The following is a 12,464-nucleotide window of genomic DNA, read 5'->3' as shown; positions in this document are numbered from 1 at the left end:
TAGGACGGGCCTGTATGGTAATTCCTTTTTTGTTCAAACTATTGCTCAGTGGAATCGGCTGTCATGTGAACAGGTGTGCAGTGTTAATCAAGATGTATTTTTTTCATGTTTGTAACCCCCCTGCTGTAACGCTTTCGGGCTAAGCGGGGATATGTCTGAATAAAGAATAAAGAATAAAGAACTTTAGCTCTGTGACGTCGATGTGACGTCGCGGAGTTCTAAATTTTATTTTTGTGTTCGTAAAATTCTTGCTGAGTAAAATACGCTGCTGATTTCAGTCCTTGGCTCTCTTATAATACAGTGTATTCTTTTACTGATGAAAACTAAGCATAAGCAGGTACGGTAAAAATTAACGACCTCGCGGCGAGCTGGTATGGGAGCATAAATAAAATCGGTGTTGCCATTCGTCTTTCAATCCTGCATCTTTCCTGGCCTTATCAAAAGTCCTCTCAAGGTAGAAAGTGGCTTTTTTTATGGGGGGGAGCTTAATTTACTATAATACTAGTGAACTGGTTGCTCTGCTTACTGTCGCGTCAAGAATCTTACACTGCTAAAGTGAACAGTTGAAAAACTTTCAAATGAACATGACTTCGGGCACCATCCAGATTTGACTGTTTTCTTTTTTCATCTTCTATTTCAGAGCACCACTCGTGTCTACCACCCCGCTTATTGTCGTCGCGAGTCTCAAAAATGCGCAGACATAATGTTCAGTTGGCCGTCACTTCCGTCCCGGTGCTGTCGGCTCTGGCACTTCGAGCCACGTGTCCGGCCAGTGAGGTGGCTCCGCTTCCCAACCTTGCCCTTAAAGAGATTGTGAGTGGCAGCGACGATGCTCTAGGAAACATCGCATCCTACCTGAAAAGTTGTTTGGAAAAACTTTTTGGCAACCTGAAATATACTTCAATCAAGGATGCTCTGAAGTTCGAGATTCATTTGATACTTTTTGTCCTCGGAGTAAATATGGTATGGCAAGTTGAACAAATGCCTATGCAAAGCTGTCAACCCTCCTGCATTTTTTACAGTTGCTTGCGAATTGAGACTATTTATACATTTTTACAAATGTCTTGTGTCATGTTTTACAAAAAAACAAATTCTGTTAGAAAAGAAGTTTCGCCAGGCGGTTCCTGACCTTGCCTAACTTCTGGAATTTTCTGATTGCGAAATAACATCAGAGGCGTACCTGCCTCGAGCAAGTTTATCCAGGCAAGTTCTAGGAGGCAAAATTGGCAAAACACAGTTTCTGAAAAGTTCAGTGGTCTAAAAACAGTCTGTTGTTGCTGCTTGTATCTGCATCTAAAGCAAATCATCGGTAATAAAACAGTTGCTGAAAACGTCAGTGGTCTAAAACAGTCTGTTGCTGCTGCTTGTATCTGCATCTAAAGTAAATCATCGTTAATAAAGTGAATATGCATGATGTATCCCATAAAAGGTGTGCGCTCAAGGCGAGCTTTGCAATTCGTGTTATTCATGATGCGTGCTATACCGCTCCTCCTTGCAGTAATGCTTCCATGGGATTTGTACAAATTTTTAAGACTTGTGGGTTAGCAGCTATGCATATACATTTGACATATACTCAAGTTTGTCTGATAGCAAACTGTACCTGCTAAGTGAATGCAAAGAACGGAAAAATATTTTACATCAATGTTCACATTAGTATAACTGTTCACGATGCGGTATACCCAGCTAGCAATGAACCGCAGCATGCACAAATATTTATCCAGAGACAGTACCTCATTACAGCGTAATTAAAAATTGGACCCCTATATTACAAATCTTGATTCTATTGAAATGTGTGTTCGTTTATGAGGATTTGACACAAAACCACAGAAAAGTGCACTGGTAACCACTCGGAACAAACGCCATACTATTTATTGCTACAGTACTATTGTAGTTTGTCGATGAGTTTGGCCTACAGGCAACATATCAAAAAATTTTTTTACCGAGTTCCGGTACTGAGTAACAAATTTCTGGCTAAATGTCTTCAGCCAGCACTCAATGAAAGGCAGCAAGCGTCACTTGTTGGTTAAGGGCAAGAACCCAGGACGAGGAGGAAGCTTGTTAGTGGACCCGCTTTCTTTTGAAAGTAGGTTCAGAGGAGAATGAGTGACGCACGATCTCCGGCTGCAGTGGTATCACACACGTCATGTAAAGCAAATGCAATGTACACATATGGCTCACATTTGGCGAAAGCTGCCTCTACAAATTTCAACCAAACCCTTACAGCTTGGGTTGAAGCCCACTTCCACGTAAGCAAGAAAAGGGCACCATTAGGCTAATACAGGCCTTTATACTCTGTAGAATAGTGTATGTGGCCCGGTATCTTCGGATAAGGAAGAGCGATATCAACCTTCTGCACGTTATCACTCGAATCGCTTATAATAACGTGCTCGGTCTCCCCATGAAAACCTCTACGGAGCGTCTGCTACAACCTGGAGTCCCCATTTAAGCGTGAACTAACTTTTATTTACGACTCAATGAACCATAAATTTTGTCGGAATGCGCAGGTCATTACCGCAGCATTGTGAAAATAAGCATGTCGCTATAGCGAAACCGCAGCATTTGTATTTGCTATCCATTACCATTCGTCACGAAGGACGCGGCATGATAGGTGGCCATCACAGGTCGCGACAATGGAACTTTTTTTACTGCTCGATAAGGACCTTTAATTTTTTTGCATCTGCCAACAGCCTTGTCCTACATAAGGCATATTTGCGGTCACCGCTCGCGGTCACTCGAAGTGAAACACGCACAAGGCCTATATTTTGCACTGACACTCTTCGTTCCATTCTTATGGTGTGCTTTAGCATAGCAGAACCACATTGTCGTGATTGTTGCAGCTTTCCGCGTATTAAATTATGCGATTCGCACTTGCCGGTGCAATGTGCCTCGCAGGTTGTGGTACTCCGACCGTACAAGTGACTGGTCAATGGACGACCGCGGCCACCTCGCTTCACGGGCTTGTCTGCTTGGGCACCGTCACCATGGAAACGGGAACTATTTGTTGCGATAAAAACTTAATGGATAATTATTTATTGAATTACTTAGTGAAGAATTACTTATTAATTTTTAATGACTATTAGAATAAAGTGGTACGTATCTGAACAGTGTCTCTATTGCCAAGTTATAACTCCGCGGTAGATTGCTGAAACGTTCGTTATACAGAAGTCCGCTGACATGTGCGTTGCGAGGCCGTCTATGAAGCTGCACAAGTTAGAAGTTGATTATTTACCCGCTAATCTATAAGATTTTTTCACGTGTTTGGATGTGTTATATATGTATGTGTTTCAGACAGTTAAACTACAGTTAAAGTCTGCACTCGTGTCGTGTTTCTTTCGCGTCCCTTGTTTATCGCTCTGTTTTTGTTCCGTAAGTTTTTTTTCGGGGCGTCAGCGGCAAAAACAACTGCCGCCACACTTAGGCTTGAGCTGCCGATAACTTGTGAATGTGATGAAAGGGGCTTTTTATGTTTCCTCTACTCTCGAATTAAAAAAAAAAGAATTAGGGAAAAAAGTTGCGAACATGAAACCCACACTTTTTGAGTGGGAGGCAGAGACCGTACCACTGCGCTGAAGTTTTTTTTTCTTTTTTTGTCGTTATTACAGGCATTGAACTTGTCAAAAAGTACATACCACGTTAATATTCAAGCTTGACGTTGTAGCTTCCAGTAAAATGTTCAACATTTCTGCGATACGTTTAAAATGGCTTAATTGACACTGTTCGTCCATAATCTTGACTGCTTCATCGTAGCAGCACATTTTAAACACTTCGCGCAATTTGCACATTTGTTCAATATTGTAAGTACGGACTGATCGAACATCTAAATCGCAATTTCTAACTGGCAAGCGACTTCGCCATATGCTGTGAAGACCAAAAAGAAAACATGCCACATTTTAAATGTTCCGGTTTTATGGTTATAAGAAACAAGTTGCTTGGATTGAAAGTGGTAAATCCTTTTCAAGTGTTCTTTGGAGAACATCGTAGAAAATGAACGCGTCCCAGTAATCGATAAAGACATGCTTGACTGACTCTTGCTTTCGGCAGGGTAAGCAATTCGTGCGCCATGGTGGTAAAAAAGGCTCCTCTCTTCCAACCACGTATATACAAGCAGCGTGCCAGTATGTAACTTTAAATAAAATCATCGTCCCTTCCACTCCGTGAAGATGGACGAACAGCGAAGCTGTGTTAGTTACACCGAGTGTTACATGTGCATGTGTAGCACGTGATGCAATTGCATAAACAAAAGTAAACAGATCTACAACAGGAACTTATATTGAAACGTCGCGCGGCGATAAGAGGAAGCGATTTCCACGCTACTCGACGAGTGTCCAGTTCACTGGTCGAAACCTGCCGAGCTGCCGCGATAGGTATCGGCCGCAGTCACGGACACGGCGCGCGTTCAGCGTGAACGCGGGGAAACGCGGACGGCGTCGGCAGCAGCTCTGCGCGTTGCCTCGTTGGTGCTGCTACATGTTTGGGGTTCTCTCAGCATGTGTGTGTGTGTTTTTTTCGCGTGAGGTTGTGCTCTGTGTTCGGCCGTCCTTTTTTTTCGCGTGCAAGTTGCGCCGCCCCCTTTTTTGCACGGCAGTAATGAGAGCAAGCGACGAGCCCGTTCACGAGCCAACTCTCGCTGACGCTTGCTGTAGGCAGCCTCTTCCTCAGGAGTATGCACTACTCGTGGTCTTCCCATAGTCACATCGCAGCCCAGCTGCAATGCGCGTTCGTGATCCGAAAGAGCGCGCCGCACAGAAACACCTTCCCTTAACTCATCGCCTCTCTTCCTCGTGCCCAGCGCGGCCTCTCATTGGTCGCCTCCTCCCCCAGCGCGCCTTTCTCCCTATCCTAGCCACGTGACCTGCGTAACACCACCGGATGGTGAAGGGTAGACTAAGAGCAGCTCCACTGTTAAAATATTGTTTTAACTCCAGCTGGTACGAGCATTCTTTTAACCCTTTAGAGCGTCCTCTCCTTGGCCTCCACTATACGTAGATAATATAGAGGTAGAGGAAAAAGTACTGTCGAATAAATCTGTCAGACGTATGCACTAGTAACACTAGTGACACACTCTAGACTAAGTCTGACGTTGATGAAGCGAAAGGATGAAACAAGTTCTCTCAGAAAGCGACTAACACCGTTCTTTTCTGTTTACTTTCATGCATAGTATTTAGTACAGTTAGTTAATATTTTGTGGAAGCTACGCAAGCAAAAAGCGGTAATTGCCACATTATGAAGAAGATTTCTATCAGTAATAGCCGATGAAGACAACGATCATAGCTGCCCCCTAAAAGGGAGGAAGCGAGACATACCTAATCATTAGAGGGTAGAAGTCCGGTTGTAATTTTGTCTGGTCATAGATGTCGTTCAGGTGAACAATCATCCGACTAAACTGCACTGAAGAAGAGACAACTTCTCTCACAATTTGTTTACGGTCCATCATTCTTGTCTTCCACCATCTGTGCAGTCCAATTAGTAAAAACATATAATACGGCATACCATCTTAGTCAGGCATAATCAAATATCGAACGGTGTGCGCATTCAAATGAAGGCTTTTTAAAGTACTTGCTAACACTGTCTTAAAACAATGCTGCAGCATTACAGCCGTATGTGAGTGTGATGACGTCAGACGGCAGCTCTCCGATGCCAATAGTGGCCGTTTGGTCCGAAAGAAAAGCTCTCACATAGCTGTAGGTGCGTGCGCCGCACTGGGAAGAAGCCATATTCTCGAGAATTAAGTCATGGGAGACGTTGTCGAAGGCCCCCTTGAGGTCCGGGGTCAGAATAGCTCTGGCCTGTGCCGTAGTGGGGCCATCCACCAGGTCCTCCTTAAATTGCAGCAAAACGTCCTGCGTGGAGAGGCTAGGGCGGTAGCCGAAGAGTGTATCCGGAAAGAATTGGCTGGCTTCGAGAAAGGGTTGTAGCCGGGAAAATGCAACGCGCTCAAAAAATTTACCTACACACGAAGTTAAGGATATAAGTCGGAGATTCTCGAGGGACAGTGGCTTCCCTTGCTTTGGAATAAGTATGATGTCCGCATGGCACATTCCTGCGGAAGCGTGCCGTTCCTCCAGTGGTCATTGTAGAAGGCAGTTAAGTCCTTAATGGCCTGCGCATCTAGGTTACGTAGGAGTATATATTGAACCCCATCGGCCACGGGTGCGGTGTTGCGCCGAAGGCCACCCTAATTTCGGCTTCTGTAATATCGGCGTTAAGGGGGTGGCGTCTACGTGTGGGTAGTCTCTGTAAGATTTGGCGGGTACCTGTAGCAATGTATAGCGTTGCTGCAGGGTGTGAAAAAGAGTAGTGTCATCGAGCCCTGATTTGTGGAGGATGGTGCGGACTGTGTTGACAGTGTGTAATTTGGTTTTCGTAGGGTTTAATAATGCGCGGAGCAGCGACCAGATCTGAGGCGTGGTTAGCGTGCCGCTGAGGTGATCGCAAAGGCTTTGTCAACTGTTGCTAGTGAGGGTGTTCGCGTAATCAGCTGCCTCTGTATCTAGGAGCGCGATGCGGAGACGAAGTTTACGATTATGTTTCTACCGCCGCCACCGCCGGGTAAGGCCTCTGCGGACCTCCCAGAGATGGAGCAAATGACGATCCAAATCGGGCGTCTTTGTCGTCGCAGTGTTGTGTTGAGTTGCAGTTTGTAGATCAGTTTGAAGTTTGATCCATTCCTGAAGGGAGGGGGTGTCCTGAGGGGCTAGGGGGGACCAGTTACGCCAAAATGCATCCCAATTTGTTATATTAATATTACGTTCAGGAGTGCGTGTTGGTTGTACCTGTAGTTCAGTAGCTAGAATATAACGGTCACTGCCCAGGTCCTCCACGAGATTGGTCCAAGAGTGTCGACCTACCCCTCTGACCATCGTGAGGTCAGGGCATGTGTCCTTGCTTACGCTGTTGCCTAATGGTGTTGGTTGATCTAGTTCCATCAGCAGAGTCATGCGATGGAGCGCAAGAACCTCACTCAGCAAGCCGGCGGCCTTTGGGTGTTCCCATTTGGTAACCCCAGACAGGGTGCGAGGCATTGAAGTCGCCTACAATGACCATCTGTTTAGCCTGTTTGCATAGATGTGCGAAAGAAAAGATGTCCGAACTCATGCTTTCTAGCATTAGGTGCCCTGTAGATATTAAGCAGAAACAGGCTGCTACGGAGCGAGAGCACGGGACCAATTCGAGAAGTACGTGCGATATGGGTGAGCTTTGGAGGGTGTGTTCGATAACGGTCATATGTGTGGACACTAACGTAGCTGCGAGGTGTGGTGTGTTGTTATCTCTTGTGTCTGTGTACGTGTTGTAGCCGCGAAGTGTTGGAGTACAATGCACTTCCTGCAACGCTATTACATCGGGGGGGGGGGGGGGGCTGTGTGGCAATGAATTGCGTAAGCGATCCGCATTTCCGGCGGTAGCCCCTGCAATTCCATTGCCACACGCTTAGGAGTTGGGGGATAGTGCGTGTCACCCTTCAGTTTCTGGCCATGATCAGCTATTATTTGTGTTTGGTTGATACCCGAGGGATGTCCGGATGGCGGCACATCGTCCTGGCAGGTACCGCGAAGCGAGCTTTCCGGGGTTATTAGTGTGGCGGGTGTTCGGTCCGGTGACGGTAATCGGGCAGGGCGAAGGTAAGGATCTGATCTTTGTGTTTCGCCTGAAGGAGACAGGGAGCGTTTGGATAAAGGTGGGGAGATTGAAAGTTGGCCGAGTGCAGCCGCTATCTGTTTAATATCAGCCACTATCTGCTGGACAGTGGGTTGCAGGACCTGTTGTATTAACTGTTGAAGCGGAGCTGTGACTTCAGCCATAATGACCTCCTTCATTTTTTGCATTTCCGCCTGCATTATAGTCACCAATTCAGTATTAGGGAGGCGGCCATTTCGTTCACTGCCTGTTGTGTGCAATAGTCTGTGCGAGAGGTTTACAGGGAGTCGTTAAGACGCGGCTCATTAACTGTCGGTCATCATGGGTTGCGGATGGGGTGGGGGCTTTGTTGTGTGGCGGAAGGGGAGTGTGTGCAGAGGGGGGTAGAGGTGGGAACTGCGCTGCCCAGCTTACCGCTTGCTCTTTCTTGTCGGATCCCCTTTTTTATGGCCATGGTCGCTCGAACGGCCGTGGCTAGGAGTCCGGCCCTTGGAGTCGCCAGCTGAGCGACTCCGGTCAGTTTGGAGGCGATCCCCGGGTCAGCAGTGAGTGCGGCTTCGTCTAGTCCAGGGGTTCTCTGCTGAGCCCCTTGGTGTCTTTTCCGATTGCGTCGGATTTTGCTGAGTGCTCTGCTGAGTCGTCGACTCAGGCTAGTCCTGCGCTGATCCGGGCGGGGGACGCTGTTCCTTGCATTTGTTGTGTTCACGGAGCACGTGCGACTTGTTTTGTGGCGGTAGTTGACGCGATGGGCTGCGAGGGTCAGTGGCGGGATAAGCGGCGTCACAGTGAATGCATTTAGGTGTGCACCCATGTTCCTTCGGTGTGTTGGAGATACCACACGCCACGCAACGGGGTTTGTCGGGCATGGGACAGACGTCCGCTCAATGGTCCATCAACAAGCACACCTTTCATACTTGTTGGCACGGTCGGTAGATGTGGCAGCGGAGTTCTGCTCCGTACATATGGACGTAGTGGGGTACATGGGTGCTGGAGAATGTGATCAGGGTCGTATTCGTAGGTACCATCATGCGAGCTTGTAGGACAGGAGCTTCTAAGCAACGGAGGTTTTCCAGAAGCGTCGTTGTAGTGGTGTTGGGTTCAAGGCCTGATATTACACCCTTGCAAGAGTTTTCGGGGCAGCTACATACGCTTGGACTGCATGTTGGGATTGAACTCTCTCAATCCGTGCCGCGAGCTTCTCGTCCGGTGTGCTGAGCACCGTAAGATTTTGCTCAGTGTGGATGCGAAAAATAAGTTCGTTGAGAACGGCACTGTCCAGCCCGCTGCTATGGCGATGGTTCGGGCAACAGAAGGTTGAGGCCACACACCGAGGTTCAGGCCGTCTCTCGGGCGGAACACAATCTTGTAGTCATCAATAGGCAGTTGTGGGAGTCGCGCATTCGTCTTGCGGGGTGCTTGGGGTGCCGGAGGAGGCGGCAGGGTCGAAGCAGCTTGAGCTAAGCGTTTCTTCTTGCTATCGACAACAAACCAATTAGTGTCCTCCTCGTCCTGACTGGACGAAGCGTCGGCATCCATGGTGTCAGAGGATCGGGCACCGTCAGTCTCCATCTGAGCGGAGTAGTCGTGGAAATTGACGTGGGAATTAGGACGCGCGCCCGCGTCTAGGCTGGCGAGGTGAAGCGCTGATAAGGCTTAGTGCGGCGGTCCCGGTGGTCAGAAACTTCCAAAGTCAATAACATGTGAGGGTCTCACCGGATCTTGGAGAAATTGGTCTCGATAGATGCCGCTCACCGAGTTGCGTCGGTTGATAGTATTTCCAGTGGTAAAAAAATCAGGGGAACCGCTCGTCGAAAGTCCGAGATCCGGAGCCCATACGGAGTGCGGCCAGTTGCTACGACAACAGGTGGCGATGTAAGCTAATGGGGAAACTCTACTAAAACACGGAACATGGTGTGATTCTTAAGTTATGAAAAAAAGGAAATGTTGCATAGCTTCAACGCAATGCACTTATGTAATGTGGTGAAGCATACAGTGTATTGCTGTAAAGCCAAGTGAGAATTTACGCGCGTTCGCAGTGTAAGCAACGCGTTATTTTAAAAGCTTCAAACCTCACTGGGCTACGGTTTCTCGCCTTTATTATTATCTGAGGTCCTCACCTGAGGCCTACGCGGTGAAGCATAGTGTATTGCAGTGGGCTAAATTAGCTCTGACCCACCATGGGATATCATTTCATGCCGCAAGACCAGCGCGCTATCATTTAAGGAAAAGCGCGTGGCCAACACGTAATTAACTTGTCTCTTATTAGAATGAACGTAAACCAATGGAGAAACTTTACTAAAACACGGAACTTCCCGTGATTCTTAAGTTATGAAGGGAAAAAAAAAACTTCGCATGGCTTCAACACAATGCATTTCCCTAATGCAGTGAAGCATACAGCGTATTGCAGTGAAGCCGACTGAGAATTTGCACGCGTTCGCACTGTAAGCAAGACATTGTTATGAAAACTGGAAACCTCACTGGGCCACGGTTCTCGTCTTTATTATTATCGCAGGACGCTTTTCAAAGCACACTCATCATGTGATGCGTATAACCCCCCCCCCCCACCTCCTAAAAAAAAAACAAGAACAATACCTACCATATCAGAAATGATGCAAAAAGTGTCCATGATATGGCAGGGGAACAGGTGCATAGTCTTCAGAAATCACCCCTTATCTTGTAATTATAAAAACAAGTCTTTGTTTTATTGGCATTCTTTATACAATTTTTTGAAAGCAATGCTCATTCAAATAAGGCATGTGATCTTAAAAAGTGTGCAGATGATTCTATAATGCCTTGTGGTAATGAGCACAAGTGGAAATACTTGACCCACATCCGGTACGTGAAAAAGAGACCTCAGTGAAACCACCAGACAAAACAAAGCAAGTGGTGAGGTTATCCAATTGATAGAAGCATACAGTTTCTACACTTCTCCTTTGTAAATCACTCAACTAAGCTAGATGAAACTACCGAAAAGGAAGCAGTTCTTAATTTGTTGTTAATTCTCAAGAGACATGCTGAAGTACGCTTGAGTTTATTGTATGTGCATGCAGAAATGCGGTAAATGAAAATGCTTTCATCCAGAAGTATGTTGCAGAGCGTTGTCCTAACGAGCAACAGTACATTTGCATGTTATTGTGCCATCAAGCTTATTACAAGATTTAGAGTGTAAAAGACGACCAAAAAGAAAAGCCAGGGCTAACATGAGCATGTTTTTGTGCTGTAAAACATGAATCTCTTCGAACTGGCACACTAGTCCATTCTTGTTGACACTACTGTTGTGCACAGGGATATTGAGAAATGTTTTTTAGCAAAGAGAGATACATGCACCAAAAAAAAAAGAATTGTCCTGCCAGAAAGTGGTGCAAAACAGTTCATTAACTGATAATGTAGCTTCAGGTTCTTGAATGATTCGTGATGTATACCTGATCCACATAAATGACAGCTGCCTCATCATAGCACTGTTGTTTTTCCAAGTACCAAAGAAAACGATGAAATTTGTTAGTGTCAGGTAACGAACATGTTGGCTTCTTGTCATGTAAGGACTCGGCCAGATGCAACGTCAGAGATCCTTGCCGCGTAGCAATAGAAAAGAGCTCTTTGGCGAAGGCCCGATGTCATTTCGCAAGCCTTTTGTATGAACAATTGCCATGTTTTGTTTAAAGCTGATGCTTCTGAATTCTTGGCAAGGGCTTGTTTTGACAGTGCGGGAATGTTCAAGACAGTGCACGACTGTGGTCCTGAAGGTCAGTTGGCAGCATTAATTACCAGGTTTACTGCTGTGCAGTACCTGCGGTGCTCTGGCATTTAAGGAGTCACCAATAGGAATTGCCATACAAACACAGACGGGCTCGAGTACTGTGAATACTGAGAAATGTTGAGAATACTGAGAAATACAACGCAGATGACTGCGTTGTATTTCGTACAATTATGTCCGTAGATGATCAGAAGGAACTTAACTCTAGCTTGAATAGTATATTTTTTGGTGCGAAGAATGGGGCATGGCTGCAAACGTAGATAGAACTGTCTCTCTTCGCATAACGCATAAAAAGAATCCCCTGGAGTACGCGTATCAAATTGGATCTGTTCCACTAAAGCAAGTTGAGAGCTACAAGTACCTTGGCGTAACGTTCACTAATAATTTTTCCTGGAACCTTCACATAGACAACACATGTTCTTCTGCATTTCGGAAGCTAACTTATCTACGACACAAACTAAGAAACGCCCCCTCAAACGTTAAGCTACTCACTTATCTAACTTATATCCGGCCAAAACTTGAATATGCTTACGTTACAGTGTACTAGAACTGTACTTGCGTTGCATGGTATCCCTATACTAAAGTCAATGTTAACAAACTTGAGAGAATACAGAGAAAATCTGTTCGTTTTAATTACTCCAAGTTCAAAAGTTCGGATTTGCCGTCAGAGTTGATGTTGGCTAACGACATTCCTTCGCTTGAACAAAGAAGACAGAAACACAGGCTAGATTTTTTACATAATCTAATTAATCACAAATTGGCTCTGGACCCTTCACTATATGTAAGTCTTCTCTCCACAAGGTATACACGACACCACCGTCCGGATACACTGACACCTATCTATGCTAGGACAGACAGCTACAAGTTCTCCTTCTTTCCCCGGACGATTTCTGAATGGAATTCGCTGCCCGCCCCTTACAACTTGTGAATGCGTTTTATGTAAGTTTTTTTATTATTGTTTGTTTTGTTTTTGTTTTTTGCATAGAATGTGTTCTTCTTGCTGTTTAATGAGCAAGGCAAGTCGTTGACTGTGAAACTCCCTTGCCTTTGGTGCGCAATTCCCTTGCTTTTTTTT

The sequence above is a fragment of the Dermacentor silvarum genome, chromosome 1 (assembly GCF_013339745.2).
Source record: "Dermacentor silvarum isolate Dsil-2018 chromosome 1, BIME_Dsil_1.4, whole genome shotgun sequence".
Lineage (NCBI taxonomy): Eukaryota > Metazoa > Arthropoda > Arachnida > Ixodida > Ixodidae > Dermacentor > Dermacentor silvarum.
The sequence above is the reverse complement of the archived record's forward strand: the minus strand, read 5'-3'. Positions refer to the sequence as shown.